The sequence below is a fragment of the Callospermophilus lateralis genome, unplaced genomic scaffold (assembly GCF_048772815.1).
Source record: "Callospermophilus lateralis isolate mCalLat2 unplaced genomic scaffold, mCalLat2.hap1 Scaffold_93, whole genome shotgun sequence".
Classification (NCBI taxonomy): Eukaryota; Metazoa; Chordata; class Mammalia; order Rodentia; family Sciuridae; genus Callospermophilus; species Callospermophilus lateralis.
The window spans coordinates 2844668-2868229 of record NW_027517451.1 but is presented as its reverse complement, the minus strand read 5'-3'; the positions used below and the strand labels follow the sequence as shown (position 1 = coordinate 2868229).

At 39.6% G+C, this 23562-nt stretch overlaps 1 pseudogene; it reads right to left on the bottom strand.

Moving 5' to 3' along the window:
* LOC143637792 (transport and Golgi organization protein 1 homolog) overlaps positions 1-3334 on the bottom strand; it is a 39701-nt pseudogene extending 36367 nt beyond the window's left edge.
* Positions 3335-23562: the final 20228 nt, after the last annotated feature.

Sequence of the window (23562 nt, the reverse complement as noted above, 5' to 3'; positions counted from 1 at the left end):
CCATGACAACCTTTATGATGTGTAGAGCCTTCTGGAACTTGATGTGAGGGGTAGCAACCACAACCAGTTCAGTTCTGTTTCAGAAAGTCTACTGACTTTCTATGCTGTGCCAGGCCTAAGGCATGTTAGGAGCACAGGGCCTGGCAAAGAGGATAGGTTAACTCTACAAAGACCCCAAGAAATCAGTCATTTAAATCTACACTGCTGAAAAACCCATCAAAAGTAAGAATATAACACCTGTCAAACTTTTACTTACACTTCTGGCCCAAAGTTCTGGTGATACCTCTGCCAGTTTATAGTAGACATATACAGGGTCACGTTTTTTAAAATTCACAAAACGACAATCTGGGCCTCTGAAATCTTCAAGAGCTTCACCTCGGTACATTAACACTGTATATGAACATTGAAAAAAGAAAAACAAACATTAGAATTTGATTTTTCACAATCCACATTGACCCATCAGGAAATATGAATCCCACTATGAACAAAAATCAAGTTTTTCCAGTACTCTCTGGAATCACTTTTAATTCACCTGCTCAAAGTATCTAAAATTCTTTGAGATTTTATTGCTATAAAATACAATATTCCCTGCAATTAGACAAGGGAAAAGGAAACTTCTCTATTTTTCTTTGTGCTGAGAAATAAAAAGCAATGTGGCTACCACCAATCATGGCTGGTTTCAGTGAAACTCTTGGTTCTTGCAGGCCTCAATTTTTTTCTTTTTCATAATCATAAAAACCTTCATTTTGCAAATATGTAAATCCAAGTGTAGACACGGACAGGCTTAAGTATGGCTTCATGCAGAGGTAATAGGGAGGGAAGAGGGAAGAATATCCAGGAACCCCCAAGGGGTTAATTAACTTGAACTAACCGCTAAAACACATTACCTTTAAGTGGCTGCAAGTGCTACCATGCAGCCATAAACACTGTCAATTTCATTTGCAGCAGAGTTGCTGTCTCTGTGTTCAGGATCTGGGTAAATTACCAGGAAATGTATTTTCTCTGAGCAAATATTGTTGACTATATCCAACATTAAGATTGTTTCAAAACATCCTCATTTGTATTTTTTTTTAATAAACAAAATCAAAAGTGGGTATCCTATCTGACAAGGAACAAGTTTAACCATGAGAAAAGGTCAGGCAATACCTTCATGCTTAAAATGCAGGACTAGAATCACAATTGATCTAGAAACTGGTAGAAGCAACATTTTTCTTTTGGTTGACCAAATACACAGTTTCTGATTTAAGATGAAATGGACAATAGATGTATGTAAAAAGCACAAAGAAGAAATGGAAATAACACTTTTTCTAAAGGCCAATTAGCAGTAAAATACACAAGAATGTGTGTTTTATAAAAATATATGTCTGAGGAACAAACACAGATTTGGAGAGGGTAACTTGTTATTTTGAAGCTAAAATAGGACTATTTTCAAAACTGTCAGCATCCTAATTCATATATAATTAAGAGGCCAAGTTGAAGGTGAGAGACACTTTAAGGTGGGGAATTCTCATCACAAGTGGAAATGGCAATGTTTCTCTTGTTCCCCCTTAGGTCATAGAGGATTTACAAATCAGTAATATATTAGGTGACAACATAATGCATACTATGGAGCACCTATTTAGTTATTTTTATTGGAGCACTTATTTAGAAGGCACACAAGGACACCTGACATACACACCTCACTACTTCCTACAACACAACACAGACCCACCTGTTGTGTTTGGTCACATCTGTTTGGACACAGGCCATTTCTCAAGTTATGTTACCCCACTGAACCTTACCAACACCATGTCTTAGTACCGAAGAAGCATCAGTGATGAGATTGTCCAGGTAGCCCACGTAGGATAGCGCTTGATAGCCAAGAATAGCAAACATTCTACCATGCTGGAAGCCTGATTTTGTTCACCCCAAACTGAAAGGAAATATCATGGCAGCTGCTTTGCTTGTCTGAGTGTTTATTTACCCCAGCCTTAGGGTTACCTCTAGGAACTGCTTAACATATATTGGAGACATCTTTTTTCTTTATTGGAGTGGAACAAACAATTCAAATTATAAAATTTGTTTTTGGTAACACCAATTTAGGCATAAAGAGCTCAATGGTAAACTTCTTGGCCTTTTAGCATGAATATTTTAAAATATGTACTGCTTACAATTTATGGACAACACTGTCATCAAGTTACAAGGTTACTAGAAACCAAGCGGGAGGCCATAAGAAGTATTCTGGGCCAGTAAATATATAGAGGAAAGAGGTTCCAACAACACTAGCGACTGAGTCTAAAACTGAATTGGCTTATAAAAATCTTGGAGCATTTATTATTGTTATTGCAACAAACCTCTTCATCTGAATCTGAATGGCTACATCCTCCCCACCACCCACCTCCAATCCAGGACTGGGAAGCAATTCTGTCCGCTTCCTGCGCACAGAAGAGGCTGCAGTTCCCAGGTGGCCAGTGCAGATCCTTGGCCTCTTTCAAAAGCAAAAGATTACTGGACCGCCTGCTACCCTACCTCAAATATGAAGGGAGGCTTCTATGCACAGAAATGAAAGGATTGAAGCAGAGTCAGGGCCGAGACCTCGGAACACAATGCATGCCTGGACTCAGTGCTCTTCCCAAGCCTAAACTCTAGTCCCTGTTAAAAGGCAAAACCAGCCCAATCCCCAGTGCAGCAAAAGGACAAAGGGGCCAGTGAGCCTTTCCCAAGGAGCCCCACCATCAACCTGCCACTGGGATTAGGGCCACCGAGCCCTGGAGAGCATCTGCCCTGATACTGCACCAGCCCAGGTCCCTGTGGCGGGGGCAGAAAAGCGCTCTGCTACAGCGTGGGGAGCCCCGGGCGCGTGGCGCGCAACCCCATCACCCACTGAGATCCTAGGCAAATCCTGGAAGGGAATAATCTGAGAGCTGTCCCTGGGGAATCCTGTTTCCCAACCCCCGCCTCAGTCAGTAGAGAAAAATAAAACGCTGGCAACAAGTGGGAGTCGAAGCCCCCCGCAACCCGAGCGGGCTGGCCGGGGTGCCGGCAGAGCCGGAGGGGACACACTCAGGGTCCCGAGGCTCTTGTCACTCCTGCGCCCCACCCATCGTCCTGCAACCCCCTAGCCCAGCCCGCGGGGCTGGGGACTGGGGGGGATCGGAGCCCCATGCAGCCCTGAAGAGCCACCGCGGAGACCCCGGGCCGCCCGCCCGCCTGCGCACTCACTGCTGCATTCGTTGTCTGCACAGAACTTGTGCTTCCAGAAGCGCCGGCTGGTGCTCGGGTCCAGTTGGCCCAGCACTCGCCAGGTCGGACTGAGCACGAACAGCCAGAAGAGCAGCCCCGGTGCTGCAGCCATGTTGTGGTCACATCGGGGAGCCGGTGACGCTGTGGAGTAGGCTGCTGCGGGCGTCGGGGCTCAGGGGGCAGGTGGGTAGCCAGGCGCGGAGGGGCGGTGCCCGGGAAGGCCTCAGCCTTTCCCGGTTGACACGTCAGCAGGGATATATGGGGGTTGATGCATTGGCTCTACTGGGGAACGCACGGAGCCAGAGCTCCCCGTCCTTCTCTACTGGAGACCTTCTCCTCAACTGAAGACCTTCTCCTCTAGTCGCTGCCGTGGCAACTAGGACTCTCTCTCGTCCAATCACCTGCCTTTGCTTCTGAGCCCTCAGAAGCCACCCTCTGCGTGATTCCATTTGTCACCCACCCATCCCCCGCCACTCCGCCAACTGGTCCTTTCTGGCTTTCCTCAACGTCTCATTTCTGGTCCATCCTGAACTAGCCTACTCCACTACTCCACTTCACCATCACTCCCATCCCCCATTCCAGGTCTGGTACCTCCTTTTCTGAACTACCAAATCCCACCCATGACTTGTGAGAGCTAGTCTATGGTTCCAAGCTCCCTCCCCTTCAAACTCCTAGAGGTTCCTTGAAGCCCCACCCCAAGATCCCTCTGATTAGGAAAGGGGAAAGTGGGAAAGTGAATGGAACTGTGAGTGAGGGTGTAAACTGGAGACTATGGCCTGCTTTTTTTAAGGCGGGGACAAGTGAGGGCAGAGAGATGGACAGTAGTCTTCGGGCTAAGATCTTGAGATTCTTATCTTTATCCATAAGGGAAGAAATCATTTAATTCAACAGCATATTTTTAACTTTCATTTTGTGCTACCATTCTTGCCAGATGCTGGACAAAGCCCTAGCATGGTGTGGATGAAAATCAAAAGACAAGATATCTGGTCCTGGTCCGAAAAAGTCCACAACTTAGTGGGAACCAACTGTCAAAACCGAGTGTCAGAGAAGAAAGCTATTAGCTAACATTTCTTGAACACTTTCTTTATCTCCAGTTGTTATTCTGAAGGTTTTATACATATCAATTCATTTAATCTTCATAACAATAGTACCTTACAGTAGTAGTAGGTCCTATTCCAATCCTTATTTTAGAGTAAATTGAGGCAGTCACACATCCAGTGAGTAATGGAGCTAAGTTTCAAACCCAAGGAGTAGACTCCTTTTCATCACAACCCATCAACTAACAAGCAAATGTTGTACTTTCTGACAAGAGGAGCAAAATCTGATTTAAATCATAATATAGCTGAATTACTGATATGTACAGTTAAGGGGGGGGAAAGCACAAGCTAGCCAGCCCAAGGAAGAGTGTCTGCAATACATCCTTGGTGGAGCCATTCTCATTTGTCTGTGACCAAGGGCTTGTTACTATAGTCTCTGCTAAAGTTATTCATCAACCTGCAACAATGAACCCATCAGTTGTTTCCCCAAATTAACTGAATCTTTAAAACTTAGAGAAAAGAATGTAGTCCACCATGTTCATAATGTTAAATAAAGAAAACAATGGAAAAAAGGTGTGCACAAACATTTGTGTACAGGGGCCATGAGAAGTCCCCGTTGGTCCAGTGTACTTCTGTGCTTTCTGGAGAACCAGTGGATCATAGAGAGGAACTGAGTCATTCTTCATTTCTTTTCTACCATGTATTTATTATGTTATAAAATGTATCTAGTAGGCATCTCTAACAACATGTTGAAAACTGAACTCATTTTACTCTCAAAATCTGCTCCTTTCAGTCTTCCCTATCTCAGAAATAAGAATGACAATTTAATTCCCATTATCCAGGTGCTCAAAGCCCAAAACTTACAAACCATCTTTGATCTCTTTTCTCTCACATTCCAACTCCAGTCCATTAGACAATATTATGTCTTTATTTTTATAATTTTATTGAGATATAGTTGACCTACAATAAATTGTAAATATTTAAGGTGTACAATTTGATAAGTTTTGACATGAATATACCCATGAGACTATCACCAAAATCAAAAGAGTCTTTCATCCTTCTTTGTAATCCCTCCCCTCTCCTTTTATGGCTGTCTCCAAACATCTCCTGTCATTATAGATTGTTTTGCATTTTCTAGAATTTGATATAAATTATACAGCATTTTATTTATTTGTTTTTCTGACTTCCTTCTTTCCAAGTAAGCATTTGAAACAGGCCCAGAATCTGACCACTCCTCTGCATCTGCTAAGCCAATATACAGGCCAAACCCACATCATAAGTTACCTGAATGATTTGTATAGCCTTCTTCTGTCCTTGCTTCTGCCCTCATTTTCCCCCAATATCTATTGTCCTGATGGCAACTAGAGTGATATTTTTAAATATAAATTTGTCTCTCTCTCTTCAAAATCTTCCTGTAGCTTCCCATTTCCAAATAAAAGGCAATGAGTTTAGCCAGGCCTGGTCGTACTCATCTGTAATCCCAGAAGCTCAGGAGGCTGTCAGGAGGATCCTGAGTTCAAAGCCAGCCTCAGAAATGTAGTGATTCCCTAAGCAACTCAGTGAGACCCTATCTCTAAATAAAATATTTTAAAAAGGACTGTGGGTGTTGCTCAGTGTTTAAGTGCCTCTGGGGGTTCAATCTCTGGTATCAGGAAAAAAAAAGGAAAAAAAAAAGCCATGACTTTATTATGGACTGCCCTGCCTTATTATGGACTGCTCTTAATCAATGTGACTCCCCTCATCCTTTTCTCCCCATTTCCTAACATTCTTCTCTTGCTCTGTTCCATTTAAATACACCAAGCCCACCCCTGCTTCAGAGCATTTACACTTGCAACTTTGCCTTAACCTTAACTCCCCAAATCATCTGACTAGCTAACTACCCCCTCACTTTATCATGTCTTTGTAACAGTGGCATTTCATGTGATAAAGGCCTTCCCTGGCCACCCTACACAAAATAGAGCCTCTTGCCATGACTATCAAGCCCATCACCCTTCTTTCTCTTCAGACTTGCCTTACCACTTTAGACTTCTCTTACTACTTGCCTTACATTTGTTTATCTACTTGACTGCTCCAACCCAACCTCAAACACAATTTCCAACACGAGCAGGAAATTAGTTGTTTTGTTCACTACTGTTAAATCAGTGACTAGGGAAATGCCTAGAATGTATGAGAGAGTTAACAAATGATTTGTTGGATAAACTCATGGTTCCAATGATATTATAAATATACTACACTATTAACCTAAACACATATATTAACTATTAAGCCCCCATATATAAATAGTAATGAGAGGACATAAGCTATGGGAACAAGGCATTTAAGGTCCACCTCTCAGCAGCATGCATCCTCAACTCCAGGAATGTACCCCTGAATGTTTGTGTTGAATAAAAACATAGTTGTTGTGGAGAGTAGTTGTTTGGTTACATGATACTGGAATATTTAAGCAGATCTTTAAAAACTAGTTTTAATTTTTTCTTATTTTTCTTATTATAGAATATGGTATGTTGTAGAATTTTTCTTATTATAAAATGGAGATTAATGATAATTCATTGGTGGAAAAATCGGAATAGCAAAATGATCTAATTGCATATTCTTGATATTTACTTTGACTCATAATCAGATATAATTTTAAATGCATAGTTAGTGCTTCCAGTTACTGAATAACTAGCTGCTTAGTTTGTAGAGTTTTCAATATTTTGATTTATCAGTATCATTTTTTAAACTTATTGCTTTAAAGACATATTAACTAGTCTGGTGGATAATGAGAAGAAAATTTCTCAACTGGCCACAATAAGGTAGTGGTAGTTCTTTCTACCAGGATACATACAATTAGTGGATGAATCAGCATTCACTTTTACTCATAGCATTTAAATATGTGGCATTGATGTTTAATATAAGGTTATGTTAAAAACCTTCAGAAAAGTAACAGAATAGAATGTGGTGGTGATTCTTGGCATGGAGATAAATAATCTCAAGTGCATTATTCTTTAATACCTCAAAGGGAATTCTTACGGGGTAAGGGTTGAGTAATTGTTAAAGGTAAATGTATCCAGTTTGGGTGGAGGGGACATAAAATTGTAAGTATAAAGGGTTCCTAATGTCAGAGTACAATCTAAATGAGACAAGAAAAACATATCTGAAACAATTAATTGGCAGCATAATAACATATACCATTGGAAACTTGTGAAGGCACTTGCCTAGGAGCATTCAGAAGGCCTAACATTGCTGTTACCATCTATTGTAAATGATGTGCCAGAGAATAGTGTTAAACATTATGGAGGACTAAATCTCTCCAAGAGGGGCAACAGATTTACCCTCGCATATGAAACATTGGAAAAAAGTGGACAAAATACAAACAACAACAGTTCTCAGATATTAGATAATAAGCAGCATAAGAGTGACCTCTAAGATAAAGTTAAGCATGAGAGATGAGTGCTAGGATTATCCCAATTTACTCCCTGGAAAGAATTTTTCAGGCCACATTCAGAGAAGGGAAACTCAAATAGAAAATCTCGTGAGTTGAAGAGATGGATTTTAAAGTCTGAAGAGACCGATGCAGCTAGAAGTCACAGATCAGAGTAAAGGAGAGAGTAGAGAACTGCAGAGGGAAAGAGAGTGTGTACATGTACTAGCTCTCTAGACATCTATGGAGAGTTCCCCTGAAGTCTGTGGCTAAGCAACAATGGGCACACATGTAAGGCCAGAGAAAGAATCTTCAGAAAGGAACAGGATGGAAGGTGGTGCTGATTGTTGGCATGGAGATCAATTTATGTAATCACCAGCTGGAATGGAAAATCTATAATAAAAGGGCATCAAGTAACACAGTCAGTAAAAGGCAAAAATTAGCCCAAAATTGAAGGTAATTCCTGTCTAGCAGAATCTTAAAAAGATAAAAATGTTTCCAAGATAGTTCAGAAAAAAGCTGTACACAGCTCAAGAATATTTAAAAGAATACAAAATATGTTTCCAAGATAGTTCAGCAAAAAGCTGTACACAGCTCAAGAATATTTAAAAGAATACAAAATATCCAATACTCAACAAGGTAAATTCACAATGTTTGGAATCCAATAAAAATGTATGAGGCATGCAAAGAGGTAGGAAAATATAACCCATGTTGAAAAGAAAATTAATAGAAATGATCATTAATTACACTGTGATAGAGTTATTATACAAGGACATTAATACAGTTGTATACCATATGTTCAAGATGCTATGGAAAAGCATAAGCATGTAAAGGAGAAAAAAGAAGATATAAAAGTGATCTAATTCAAACTCAGATAAAACAATGGCTAAGGTGAAAATTACACTGAATGAGATTAACAGCAAATTCTACATTGAAGAAGTCAATATCAGCAAACTGAATATGCAGTGATAAAGACTCCCCAAAATGAAACACAGCTTCAACCAGTCCAATATATGTGTTATGGTAGTTCCTAAAAGAGGTGAGAAAAACACATTTGAAGAAATAATAAATAAAAATGTTCCATATCTGTGAACACTCAGATTCAAAAAGCTCAATGAACAAGAAAAATGATAAAGATGACACAAATATACACTAAATGCTTAAAACCAGTGCTAAGAAAAAAATTGAAAAGCATCTACAGAAAACAGATACCATTATGTACAAAGGAGTGAGAGTAAAATCTCAAAATTCATTCAAGAACCATGCAAACCAGAAAACAGTACATGAATATTTTCAAGTGCTGAAAGAAAAAAAACACTGACATCCTAGAATTGCATTCCAAATGAAAATATATTTCAAAATGATGTAGTCTTTAATGCAAAAGAATTAAGTTGAACCCTACCCCACATAAAAATTACCTCAAAATGGACCACAGACATAAATGTAAGAACTCAAAATGGACAACACATATATATGTAAGAACCAAAACCAAATGTAAGAAAGCATAAGTAAATCTTGGAGTAGACAATGACTTCGTAGTTAAGACACCAAAGGCCCAAGCAACAAAAGAAAAAATAATAAAGTAATAAACTTCATCAAATTTAAAACTTTTAAAGGCTACCATCGAAGAAAGTGAAAATACAATCATAGAAGAAAATATTTACAATTCATGTAGTTAGAATATAACTACCTAGAATATATAAGCAATTCTTATTGCTCAATATGAAAAGACAAATGGCAAGAAATTAGAATAGACATTTCTCCCAAGAAAATAAGCAAAAGCCAATAAGCAAATGAAACGATACCCAGCACCATTAGGGAAATGTACAACCTCAGTGAGATACTACTTCACATCTATTAAGATGGTTATAATCAAAAAGGTAATTAATAAGTTGGCAAGGATGTGGATCAATGGGAGCCCTCACACACTACTGGTAGGGATAGACTACAGACCTAAATGTAGCAGCTAAACCTCTACAACTTCTGGAAGAAAATATAAAAAGCTGCTTGGCAGAGACTCTCTCAGCCTCATGCTCTCTTTTTTCTCTCTCTCAGAAATAGATCAGACTTAAAAACTTTGTCTCATGCTGGGCGTGGTGGTACATACCTGTAATACCAGTGGCTCAAGAGGCTGAGGCAGGGGGATTGCAAATTCAAAGCCAGCCTCAGCAAAAGTGAGGCACTAAGCAACTCAGTGAGACCCTGTCTCTAAATAAAATACAAAATAGGACTGGGGATGTGGCTCAGTGGTGGTATGCCCCTGAGTTCAATCCCCAGTACTAAAAACAACAACAACAACAAACTTTGTCTATTCTATATTCATTGTTATGGAAATGCAAAGGTAAGCTGACAGACTAGGACAAAGTATTGGCAAAACATATATCTCTCAAGAGAATGATATCTAAGATACACAAATGATTCTTGCAACTTACTAATAAGAAAAATGACCCAATTTGAAAGGATGGGCAGAAGATTTTTTTCTTCACCAAAGTAGATACAAATATGGTGAATGTGCACATGAAAGGATATCCAACATAATTTGAAATGTAAATCAAAACTGCAGTGTTATTACACATACAGTAGGATGGACAAAATTTAAGACTGATCATAACAAATGTTGACAAAGATGAAGACTATGGTATCTCTCTTAGAACTGCAGACTATAACATGTAGTACAAACAATGGCACAAACTGTTAGAAAACTGTTTGGCAGTAGCTTTAAAAATTAAATCACATCTGTCGAGATATTTACTCCAGAGAAATAAAAGCATACATCCACACTGAGACTTGTGCACAACTATTCATGGTGGTTTTATTTGTAATAGTCAAAAAATCCCCAATGTTGGACTGTGGGAACACGTCATGCCTCAGAACCCTTATACTCATATTAACCATATAGTAGACATTTGATTACTAACTATTCCATGGATGTAGAGATTGATTTTTTTACTGTTAATAGAACTTTTCTTTTATTAAATATAACAGCCAACAGAAAATCACATATAGCACAATGAATTATCACAATGTAAACATATCCACTAAACCCTAACCCAGGTCAAGAAATTGGACATCAAATGCACCTTCATGAGCCCTCTCTCATTGCTCCCCTAATTATTCCCTCCTCTCCCCCAGAGTTAGGCACTATTTTAACTTCTAATAACAAGGATTAGTTTTGCCTGTTTTGTTACTTTATTCAGTGTAATCATACACATGTGTTCTTTGGTGTGTGGCTTTTTTAGCTCCATATGTATTTTTATAAGATTTATCCAAGTTGTTGAATGTGAATGTACTTCTTATTTTCATTGCTTAATAATTTTCCACTGTATAAATATAACCTGGTTTCCTTAAAAAAAATCCCCAATGTATATCAATAGGAAAATAGATAATAAATTTTGGAAACATACTTAGCAAGAATAAAGAACTATTGATAATAGCAAAAACAGGGAGATTCTGAATGAAATAAACTAGACAAAAAGTAATATGCATTGAAAAATTTGTTTTTTTTTGTACTCCCTAGTACAAATATCCAAGGGTGCTCTACTGCTGAGCTACATCCCCAGCCCTTTTTTTATTTTATTTATTCATTTATTATTATTATTATTATTACTATTATTATTTTTTGCTATCAGAGATGGAACTCTTGGGAACTCAACCACTGAGCCACATCCCCAGCCCTCTTTTGTATTTTATTTAGAGATAGGTCCCACTAAGTTACTCAGGGCCTCCTTAAGTTGCTAAGGTTGGCTTTGAACTCCTAATTCTCCTGTTTCACCATTCTGAGCCACTGGGATTACAGGTGTGTGCCACCATGCCCAGTTTAGTTTTTATTTTGAAACAGAGTCTGGCTCAGTTCCCCAAGTTTACCTCAAACTTGCGATCCTCCAGCCTCAGCCTCCTAAATATCTGGGATTACAGACTCTGCCACCACCTCCCAGCAGATTCAGTTATATTTAAAGGTAGAAAGTTATAAACCAGGTGAATCCTAGTAAAGGTCTTAGTAAAAAATTAATAAAAATAAGAGCACTATGCTTGGTCACAATATGGTAAGTCAGAAAATGACAACAAATATCAATTTTCTTTCAGGTTGACCAGAACAATATCATTTCTCAATGGATTTCAAAGGGTCTCCTTCCTTCTTTCCTTGCCCTCCCTCCCTCCCTCCCTTCCTTCCTTTCTGAGTTTTGGTGTGTGTGTGTGTGTGTGTGTGTGTGTGTGTGTGTGTGTGTACATCATCTTCTGTGCCAGTGTAAGAGGTTTAGGCAATGGATCAACCTTTACACCTGTGCCTAAGGACCCCAATCTTGGATCTATCTCCAAGGGTGGAGGTGACTCTAGATCCTCATTATAATCTCAAGAGTGGGAACTCCTAAAAAATAAACAGGTCTTTCTTGGTAACACCAGTTTCCTCTTTGGTAAGAGTTAGTGTAGTGGGAGGGTGGCAAGGGCCCTACCCTGCCACAAAATAAATGCTAAAATGTATTTTGGTACAAATTGTAAACACTAAAGAGTTAAAAGTAAGAGATGAGTCTTGGGATTTGAGTTAGACATGGATAAGTACATAGGATTCAGATTCTAAAAAGAGAATAAAAGGCAAGTGAATTAAACAGCATAAGAAAGACTCAGCAGAAAGAAATATGTTTAAAGGACAGTAAAGACACCTCATTTTGCTAAGAGGAAAGGATTCTATAAAGGATGACATATTTGTGTGCTTAGGTCAGATTATGAAATTCCTTGAAAATCAAGCATAAGGATTTAGACTTAATAGAATAAAAATGCAGAAAATATTAGACTTTAAGTAAAGGGATCATATAACTTAAGTGGAATTTAAACAAGTATCTTGTCCTTAAATCCAGGGAAGATGGAGTTTTAGGCTGGGCATGACCAGTAGGGCTGAGGCATTCCCCACAATTAAAAAGTCATGTCGAAGTGTACTGAACTAATGGGAGTGAGTCATATACAAGGCAAGGTCTTCTGCCAGCATCTACTGTTTGTCTAGCCCTGACAAATATTATTCCACTTTCAACTGTACAAAGAAAGAAACTCAAACATCTGAAATTGCCACTAATATATGACATGTATATGAGTTCCTGTTTCTGGTTCTGCCTAATTTATCTTGGCATTCTTTTCATGGAGATCAAATATTTGGTGTGTTGAAATAAATGCAGAACAGATAATGGGGACATGTGGCCTATACATCTCAATTTCCACAGTGCACTGTTTGGCTTTTTTTTAATATTTATTTTTTAGTTTTCAGCAGACACAACATCTTTGTTTGTATGTGGTGCCGAGGATCGAACCCGGGCCGCACGCATGCCAGGCAAGCATGCTACCACTTGAGCCACATCCCCAGCCCTGCACTGTTTGGCTTGATCCATTTAGTTTTCAGAAATATAAATTACTTCCTTACCAGAACAATAGCAGAAGTAAGGAATATAGCCAAAAGAATTGTAGTAAGAGTCAGAAGTCTAATTGTGTGACTATAGGCAAATCATTAACTTTTCTGAGTCTCAGATATTTCATCTATACAAATATGGGTCAAAGTTAAAATTGTATAGTTCATTTTTTAAGAAGAAAATGAGATAATATATGAAAGATTGCCCATTTATGTGGTTTAAATAATTAAACAGCAAAATCCTGGCTGTTACAGCCAATATAGACAATTGACGAAGCAACAAAAGTCTTGGCAATAAATGCTTTCATCACTAAGGAGCCATTTTTAGATAGTGCCTACTCTGAAAACTGTTCTCTTCTCACTGAAACAAAGTAAGGCTGATAACATCCTCCCAAAGTGTGCTTGGAAGATCACAAGCACCTCTTGGAGGAGCCAGGGAGAGTGGAGGAGAAAATATGTTCTTTGGGATAACATATAGTCTACCAGAGCATACATTGAAGCAAAGCAAGCCCTCCTGAATCTTCAGCATTTTAACTGATGCATGCAGTACAAAATTATAAACAGGATCATAAACACTATTATGAAGACTACACTCAGTGGGGGACACTGATCAAACATATATGGGAAAGTAAGTTCTCTGCAATTAGTATGAAAGCTCAGTCTTACACAAATCCACATGAAATTTGAAATGGTTTGGAATACATAAGAGGATCAGTGAATGACATCAAACCCAAATGATGAAATAGAGAATCTGAACATGATCTTTCTCTTATTTCTCACTGATCCCTTAGAACCACCAATAGAAATATAATATTAACTCTACAAGTAAATTAAATTTCCTAGAAGTCATATTTTAAAAAGTAAGACAGATGAGCTTCATTTAATAATACATTTTACATAATTCAATATATTCAAAATGTCATCCTTTTAACTTGTAATCAAAATAAAAATATAACTGTTATTTTACACTCTTCATAATAAGTCTTTGATATCTGACTTATGGCACATCTCAGTTCAAACTGGGCACATTTAAAGACAGTCGCAGCATAAGAAAGTAGGGATTGTAAATTAACACTAGGCCGTATCATACATTTGCACTTATTTTAAAGAAAAGCCAAGTTTAAACGTATGTTTTAGGTTTTAAAATATTTTTGGCCAACCTCTCTTGATACTTACGCAGAAGTGAGAAAAGATGATTGAAGGTATCTCAACATCCCTCTTTTTTTTCACTCAGAGGTTAAGATTTCTGTTGCAATAGCTAGGGATTGCATTGTCATTTCAGATGAATCTCAAGTCTGTAATCAAAAAGTGTAAATCATCATTAGGTTCCTACACTTGTCATTCTTTTATTATTTTTCATTTTTATCTTAAATATATTTACTTCTTGACAAATGTAAAGAAATAAAGAATTATATTTAAATGGTTAATAAAACAATTTGACTGCATAAAATCCCTTTTCATTTTAGGTAGACCTACTGGTACAAACAAGTCACCTGGGTGGTCTATTTTTCTTTGGTAACAGCTTTCCTTTTGTCTCCTAGAAACTTGTGTTCTTTGGGGACAAACGGCTTAAGTGAGACTGGGAGGCATCATCAACTGAGAACTATTTATGAACATCTCCTCACTCTTTGAAATTCTTGAAGAAGAATTGCAGAGAACCATTCATTCCTCTGAGAAAGAAGCACATGCTAGTGAGTTGGCAGCTCGGATTGCTGAAAGAAACCTCAGTTATTTCAGGAAACAAAATGCGCGCAACAGACAAAAATTAACTGAGAAGGAGCTTAGATTTGAACTTGTAGAAAAAGATCCCTATGATGCACTGGATGTTTCCAACTGAGCAATGGGCAGAAAGCCTTCTCCAAATGGGCCCTCACCAATAGGTCAGCCTTCATCTGAAAGGAGACCTCCTCATTTTGAAAAGAGTGGTCCACTCACACTCTCACCTTTCACTCCAGTGGGAGGAGGAAGAGGGTCAAGGGGCCCTGGAGAATCCTCTGGACCATGCGACTAGCAGTAAAGGAAGAGAATCCAGCTGTCATAAGTTCACTGATTTTCAGAGAGCACCTTCTCAGACTGGGCCCTTCTCTCCTCCAGGGGAACAGGCCAGCAGGCTGATGATCCCTCCGCCAGGCCAACCATATTCTTCTGATCCACGTCTTCCTCTACAAAGGCAAGATAGGTTTTACTCAAATTGTGGTAGAGCATCGCGACCAGCAGAACACAGAATTCCTAATATGCCTCCTTTGGATAAATGGGATGGGCCTATGTCTTTACAAAGGCAATCCAGTAGAAAGGAGACCATAGTCGATCTCGGGGACTCTGATGTGCCTGATTCACCTCTCCATGCTGAAAACCAAGCAACTGGCTCTGGCTCTGTGTTGGCACCTTTCCCTACAGTCAGAGGTGCCTTGTTTCCAGTTGACCCAACGAGTCAGTTCATGAGAAGAGGACCTTTTTTTTTTCCTCCACCTCTCCGAGGAAACTTGTATGGGAACCTGGAGATTATTTTCCACCTGGCCCGCGACCCACTCCATTTCCAATGCGAAGTGTCTATGCACGGAGGGGGTTTTCCTCACAATCTTCCCCCAAGAGCTGGAATTCAGGCCTCTACACCCGCATTCTGAAAGTACAAGTGAGTTCCCTGAAGGGTTCCTTCCACCTGCAAATGAGCCTGTTACTCAACATCCAGAACCAATCAAGAAACCTCATACTGTTGCTCTCTCTTCAAATGTAATTTGACTTTTCTCTCATTTTTAGTTTTTAAGTAACTGCTTTTACTTCAGTAATTGACTATACTTTGGCTCCAATTGAAGCTCCATGAAACTATAATTCTTAAGATAGCATTTTGTAAATAAAGATGGTTTACATAGGAAGCTTACGAGTAAATTATTCCTATTTTGTTTTATTCCAGAGTACAGCATTTAATCTGATGAAGCCACTATTACATAAACAAGAATGGGAGTTCTAGCTACTTGTAATCTAGCTGATGGAAATATATTTTAAACTCCCAACAAAGAAGTGTATTTAGTATGACTGTAGCAAATGTGAAGTGACTTTAGGCTTAATGAAAAATTGTCACTGATTTTCAGACCGGTTGGGCATATCAGCTAGTTTTTCCATATCAGAATAACTAGAGCATGGGAGGACTAAAGGAGAGAACACAACTAAACATGTCACGGAAATAGGAGATCTCAACTACAAAGAAAAATGAAGACCTCTTTTTTATATTGGTTGCTGAAAACATTACATAGCTCTTGAGATATCATATTTCCTACATTAGATTCAAGTGAGTTATGAACTCCCATTTTTACCCCATATACAGATTGCACAATCACACTGTTTACACATCCACATTTTTACAAAATGCCATATTAGTAACTGTTGTATTCTGCTACCTTTTCTATCCTCTACTATCCCCCCTCTCCTGCCCTCCCATCTTCTCTCTCTATCCCATCTGCTGTAATTTAACGTTTGGGAAATGGAAACCACACTTTAAACTCACTCTGCTCCCCTTTTTCCCTTCAGTCAAATTACTCATCATCTTCTTCTACTTCTCCTCCTCCTTCTCTTCTTCCTCCTCCTCCTTATACCTTTAATTCATTCATCATACACTCATGCATTGGTTCATTCATTCCTTTCACATATGGTGTTGGGGATCCAACTCAGGACCTTTGAAAGTGCGAAGCCAGCACTCTAGTGCTGAGCCAAAACCCCAGCACCTGTCTTTTTGATTTTATGACTGTTTATATGAAATTCAGAATTGCATTCTGCTATGGTTCACGGATGTGTGGATTGACCTAGTCCTTGTTTTCTGGGAGACTTTTGGAAAATATATATGAATTATTAGGAGATTGAAATGAAGAAACAAAGAGGAAATTCCCCAATTTCTTATTCTTAGATTCCATACTCTGACTCTGCCTACCTACTATAAAAACTTTTAAACTCTTACTCCCCATTTCTATATCATTGCCAACAAGTGAACATTCACTGCCCTACAACAAACCAGAGAACTCACATTGAACAATGTTTCCCCAGTAGAGACCAAGACACAATTCTTATTAAAAAAAATACCTTAGTCATGAATTAGTAGTGAAAGCTTTATTTGAGTGTTAAATGTGCTCTAATTATGTGTTTGTGTGTTTGTTGATATGTGTGTGTATGTGTGTGTGTGTGTGGGTGTGTGTGCTTGTGTGTAAAACATGCACTGAGGTGTAAAATAAATGCAGGATTGCAACGGCCTTCTTAAAAATAAGAAGCAGCTTTATCACATTTGAAGCCCAGTGAAGAATCCGCCTGATACTTGACCTACAATTAATTGAAATGTGAAAAATTCAGGCCTAAAAAAACAAAGCCAACATACAGAATAAATCTAATCAGTCTGTCTCACCTGATTAGATGTCCCCTGCCATGGGCTGTGTAAAATACATGGAGGATCCTGCACTGATTGTTATCTAGTATGACTTCTGCCTGAACTACTGTTGGAGAATAGTTGCTGATATACTGCGGTTCTTATACCAGTAAACTGGAATGAAGGTAATTTCAGACTGCAAAGGAATAAATTGATTTTACTAACTGGTTTTTGGAAAACACTGCCATGAAAAAATATCAACATGTTCATAAAGGCATCTACATGTCTCTCCACAGGGGTTTTACTTAATGGGGGAGGGGGTGAGGTCTGGATATAACTTAATTGTCCATTAGTAGGTAGAACAATATAATGGGAATCACAGTGCACATACCGGTTTGAACTTAATCTAGGTAACATGGATTCATCTCTGTGTAATAGGCCTGCTTCTGAAAAACACAATGTAGAGCTCCAAAAGCAGAACGATACTTTCAGAATACCATGTTCTGTTTGTAAATAGAGAGACAGATAGACATACAGAAATCAAAAATCTGAAAACGGTCTGGAAGTGTACATTTCAATAACTTACAATGTCAGTAGTGGGGGATTAATAGCAGACCAAGAAGACTGTATCTGCATGCGAAATGGTTCAATTTTTAAAGAGTTTTTTAAATGACAATGGACAAAAAATTCAAAGGGTTACAGTAAGTGTTGAGGAGTGACTTGGTAAAAGGAGCACAGAGGTGAGAAAGGATTAAGTAGAGTTCAATAGAACCAGGTATAATATCTGTACACAGGACTCCATGAACAGGAGCAAAGGGGAAACTTAAAGAAATCATAAGGACTAAGGAGAGATCAGGATTAGGGGGGCTTGTAGGAAGAGCTGGAAAAAACCAAAGCATGCAATGGGCAGAAAATGTGGAAGAAAAGGCCTCACAGGGGGTAAACTGATCCATCTCTCCCTGGTAGTTCAACTGTATGAATAACAGAGAGGCCGGGTAAGTGGGAAAGTACTTGGAAACTCTGTTCATACAGTCAACAGAAAGTGCCACCAGAGTGAAAAAAGTAAACCTAGTAAGGCAGCTTAGCCCCTTCCCCTTGGTGTTTTATGCCAGCTATCTTTCCTACTGTGCCTCTGTTCATCTACACTGATATGTGTTAGGTCCAAAGGCAGTGACAAACATTGTTACATGTATTGATGAATCCTGCCAATTCCACAAAGCGCAGCCATTTTACTTAGTGTTCTCCATACCTTCTTTTCGACTCTCATCTCATTTGAAGAAACACTTTCAGAGGAAAGAAGTTCTCCGTAAGCCACATGTGTCCTTAAGTAAACTATGAATTGAGTGCTATCTCAAGGAGTTTGGGCTGATTCCTCCACATGGCCCGTGAAACCTAGAAAAGTGTCATGCACCAACAGGCAGTACATCTTCACTGAGTCCTGTTCTTTGCACACCACGGTCACCTTATTGTCCATTTAATGGTCAGAAAAAACAGTGTTTCAGTGAGTATCCTTCTTAGTAGTAGGACTAAAGTGTTTTGGACTCGCATGTTCAGATACTGAAAAGGCTCAGGGAAGTCCACTTGAAAGCTGGTCATTCGATACAGGTGCTGGAGACGAAAACAAGCTACTCTCTTTTGGCAACTTTTAGACAGTGATACAGCTCTGGCCATGTAAGTGTAAATAACAACAGGTCTAATCATGCATGGTGGCCTGTGGGCTTGGAACTTGCATGCTTACAAAACCAGTGATTACTTGTGCATCTTCTCCTTTGAACCTCACATGTGACTCATCAACAAGTCAAGTGTTAACTTGGGAGGAAAACAATATGTTGGGATGTCCTTTTTGTACATCAAGCCATGAACTCTTTGTCTTAACATCAACAATATAATGCACGTTCAGGAGTTACATCCATTTCAGAGAGTCATATCCATTTTTCTCTTGGCTACATATTTATAAGGACCAGCCAGCTTCCTTAGATGTTTTCAAGCCCATGAAAAGACAAAAAAAAAAAATCTGAAAGAAGAGTTTGAAGAATTTTCAACAATACTAGTCTAGAAATGCTGACCTGAAAACCACCTAAAGTTTTCAACTCCTTCTTTTTAGAAACATTAGCTGTGCCATGCTTTTCAAAAATGACTTGTCATAACTGATTAATGCCCATGTTAGCAACTGTTCTGAAATTACTTTGAAAGTAGACTAATGTGAGAGTTTCTCTATAGAGATGATTCAAATTACTTGCATTGGAAGTGGCAGCAGGTCTGGGGATGTTGTAGCTCAGTGGCAGTGACCTTGCCTAGCTTGGGGCTGGCCTGCCATGGACTTTCACCCCAAACACTTGCAAGAAAAGAAAAGGGAGGGAAGGGAGAGAGAAAGTTGGAAGGGAGGGAGGAAAAGTTGGAGGGATGGAGGAAGGTAGAAATGAAGGAAGAAGAAAAGGAGAAAAACCGGGAAGGGAGGAAGGAAGCAAGGAAGGAAGGAAATAGGGAGAGCACAAGGGCAGGGAAAGGACTGAGTCACTCAAACAAAAGGCAAGGGACACAAAGACCAATATAGGCCATAAAAGCTGTTTGAACAGTTTAGACAGCTTTAGAATTTGAGTGACATCAAACTGAATGTTATTATGACTGGATGGAATCTTCCTACTAAGCCCCGCCTTGGCCTGGCCTAAACCAAATCAAGGGGTGTGTGGCATGGAGAGGAATTCTCTCCGGCTGGAGTGGGAGGGACCTAAACCTGTGGCACTTGAGGATGCACTGGGTAGGGAAGGGGACAAGACTCCCCTGATGGGCCGTTGAGCACAACAAGGCTCCTGGGAGCCCTTGATCACGGCTTCCACCGCCATACACCCAACACCCGCCATACGCTCAGCCCCTGAAGGGGATCACAGTGGTCTGCTCCGTTGCCTGGTGCAGGTTGGAGTTCCTGACCAAACACCTGAGTGTCCACAGCCTGTGTTGGCCTGCCTGGGCAGGCAGTGGTTGTGGTGGCAAGAGCCAAAGCCGTCTTGGCGTGATGGAGGAGCCAAGGGCTGCCTCTCAGCCATACTAGTGGGTGGTTCTGGAAGAAGCACCCAGGGTTGTGGCAGCATTGTCCAAAGACATGGAGCCAGGCCATCTTCCTTATGGCTTTCCTTGGGAGTTGGTGATGTGCACAGCTCTTGGATTTTTTGCTGTTCTCTCACTTTTCTGGAGAAGTTTTCAGTCGGTTCGTAGCAGGCTTTACGTGGGAAGAGAAAAAAAGCTGGCTCTAAGTCTTGCTGGACTTATTGAAAAAAAATGTGGACTTTTTGAAAAAGTTAGCCTTGTTGAAAAAGAACATGAAGGCTTAGACTCATCTTTAAAGGATTGCAGGTTTGAGAAGGGTTCAAGGGAAGCACAACATCTGGAGGCAACCTACGAAAAGCTGCATAGGTCCGAATCCAGCCATGGCATTGAAATGCTCTTTCCAGAAGAAGAGCTCAAAGCACAGAAGGCTAAACATGGTCAACAGGATGAAACGATGGCACATCTGTCAAGAAGGATACAGTCCCTCCAAGGTAAATCTAAATCCCTTGGATCACAAATAGCTGAAGCTAGAACAAACTGGAGACTCTTTTAAGTGAATGAGGAAGAACTGAAGCTGGCAATCAAAGAGGTTTTGAAGGAAGGATCCCAACTTCCGCAAACGCAGAGACCAACAATACAAGGAGAAGCTGAACCACAGAGGGAACAAGGAGGTGTCCAATGTAAAGCAAAAATCACATTAGAGGACTCTAAAGTAGCTGGAGAACAAGTTCTAAGGGACACAGAAAATCACATCGAGTCTCTGAGTGAATGCTTGCTGAAGATGAAGGATAGGTCTTCTCCAAGCCTGGGAGCCCAAAGGGATGGTGGTCACCTGGAATTGGGAAGGACGAGTCAACCAGAAATTGGTGCTCACTTGGAGGATGAGTCCAAAGGAGCTTTGAGGAACCTGGTTTATGGTGCTAAGCTAAAGGCCTCCTTAGGAATCTTGGAAGAAGGAAGAAATCAAAAATGTAGTTACTCATCTGAAGTGGAGGAAACCACGGAAGACCTTCCAGAACACCTTAAAAGTCTGCAGACTCAACAGGCATCCTTGCAGTCAGAAAATGCACAGCTGCAATGTGAGAATGAGACCCTACAGAAGAACTTTAAAGTCATGATGGAACGCTATCAAAAACATATGATGAAACTGCACAGGAAATTAAGAGTGGAGGAAAACTACCGGGTGGAGCAAGAGGAGAAACTTTCCAAAGTCGAAGAAATGTTGAGCCATACAATGGAAGAGCTGGAGACCTACAGAAAGAGAGCCCAATATCTTGAAGAAGAACTGCAGAGAACCATTCATTCCTGTCTGGGGAAGATTATTTCCTCTGAGAAAGAAGCACATGCTAGTGAGTTGGCAGCTCGGATTGCTGAAAGAAACCTCAGTTATTTCAGGAAACAAAATGTGCGCAACAGACAAAAATTAACTGAGAAGGAGCTTAGATTTGAACTTGTAGAAAAAGATCCCTATGATGCACTGGATGTTTCCAACTCAGCAATGGGCAGAAAGCCTTCTCCAAATGGGCCCTCACCAATAGGTCAGCCTTCATCTGAAAGGAGACCTCCTCATTTCGAAAAGAGTGGTCCACTCACACTCTCACCTTTCACTCCAGTGGGAGGAGGAAGAGGGTCAAGGGGCCCTGGAGAATCCTCTGGACCATGCTACTAGCAGTAAAGGAAGAGAATCCAGCTGTCATAAGTTCACTGATTTTCAGAGAGCACCTTCTCAGACTGGTCCCCTCTCTCCTCCAGGGAAACAGGCCAGCAGGCTGATGATCCCTCCGCCAGGCCAACCATATTCTTCTGATCCACTACCTTTCTCATCTGAAGTGGAGGAAACCACGGAAGACCTTACAGAACACCTTAGAAGTCTGCAGACTCAACAGGCATCCTTGCAGTCAGAAAATGCACAGCTGCAAAGTGAGAATGAGACCCTACAGAAGAACTTTAAGTATATTTAGTTATGTTTCAGAGCCAGACACCAAATCAAGCAAAAAAAAAAAAAAAGAAATGAAAAGAAAAGAGCCTAAGAAATCAATGATAAAAAGTAAAGGGACTAAATTTTTCCCCACATTCATTTCCAACTCTTCAAACTTTCACAAGTGTTGAAGGAAATGCCTTCACCTTCTCCACAGCACTTACAGAAAGCTAAGATGAATGTATCAATTCTGTTCAATATTTTCTAAGATGTCACACTGTGCAAAGAAAGCCTTCTAAAATCAATCCCTTATAAGTGTATAAGTTTATACACAAAATTTGAATGTAATAAGGAGTAGAAAATCGAGTTAACATCTGATGCATTAACAAAAGCCAAAATATTTTTACTTCTAGGGTAATAACTTTCTTGTTTCTGTTTAAGAATTGCTTAAAGTGGTAACCAACCACTTTGATTTTTTACTCCTATAACATAATTGCTACACTTGAATGAGAACACTGTCTACCATATAACAGATGTTCAATAAATTAGTTTGTTACTTTTCTTTAAATTACCACACCTGTTTTCACTTCTGACCTCCAGCCCTAGAATATATGGCATCATTCATTCAACAATGTCAAGTTTGAGTTCAATTAACCCTTCTCAATTACAATTCAACTACTGTATTAAAAGAAACTTCATTAAACTGCTTTTATAAGTTCCTTTCTAGTTTTTATTAGCTAATTAATAAGTACCAATAATTTCTCAAGCTGGAAATCTCCACTACCAGCAGCAATGCTGGGTGAAACACTGCTAACTTGAGTATCAGAAAATTATTCTTAAGGGTTACATACAAATTAACATGAATCTCAGAACAACCCCATAAGGTAGTTATAATTTCCATCTTCTGAAAAAGCAGTTAAGTACAGGAAGGTTAATTAACAGTCAAAATCATACTGCTAAGTGGCAGAGCTAGGACACAACTTAGGTACTGTGACCCCAGAGGCAGTGTTCTGGGATCTACTTACTTTCAGTTCTCATATCAAATCATCTATTTTTATATGAGGGTGCCTGTTGAACAACCACTCTGAAATTCTGTAGTAGTCCTTAAACAGAACTGCTTCAGTTTATTGTTTCCTGGGGCACAAAAAGAATCTGCCAGGGACATGAAAGAATCTGCTATGGCCATGTCTTACAATG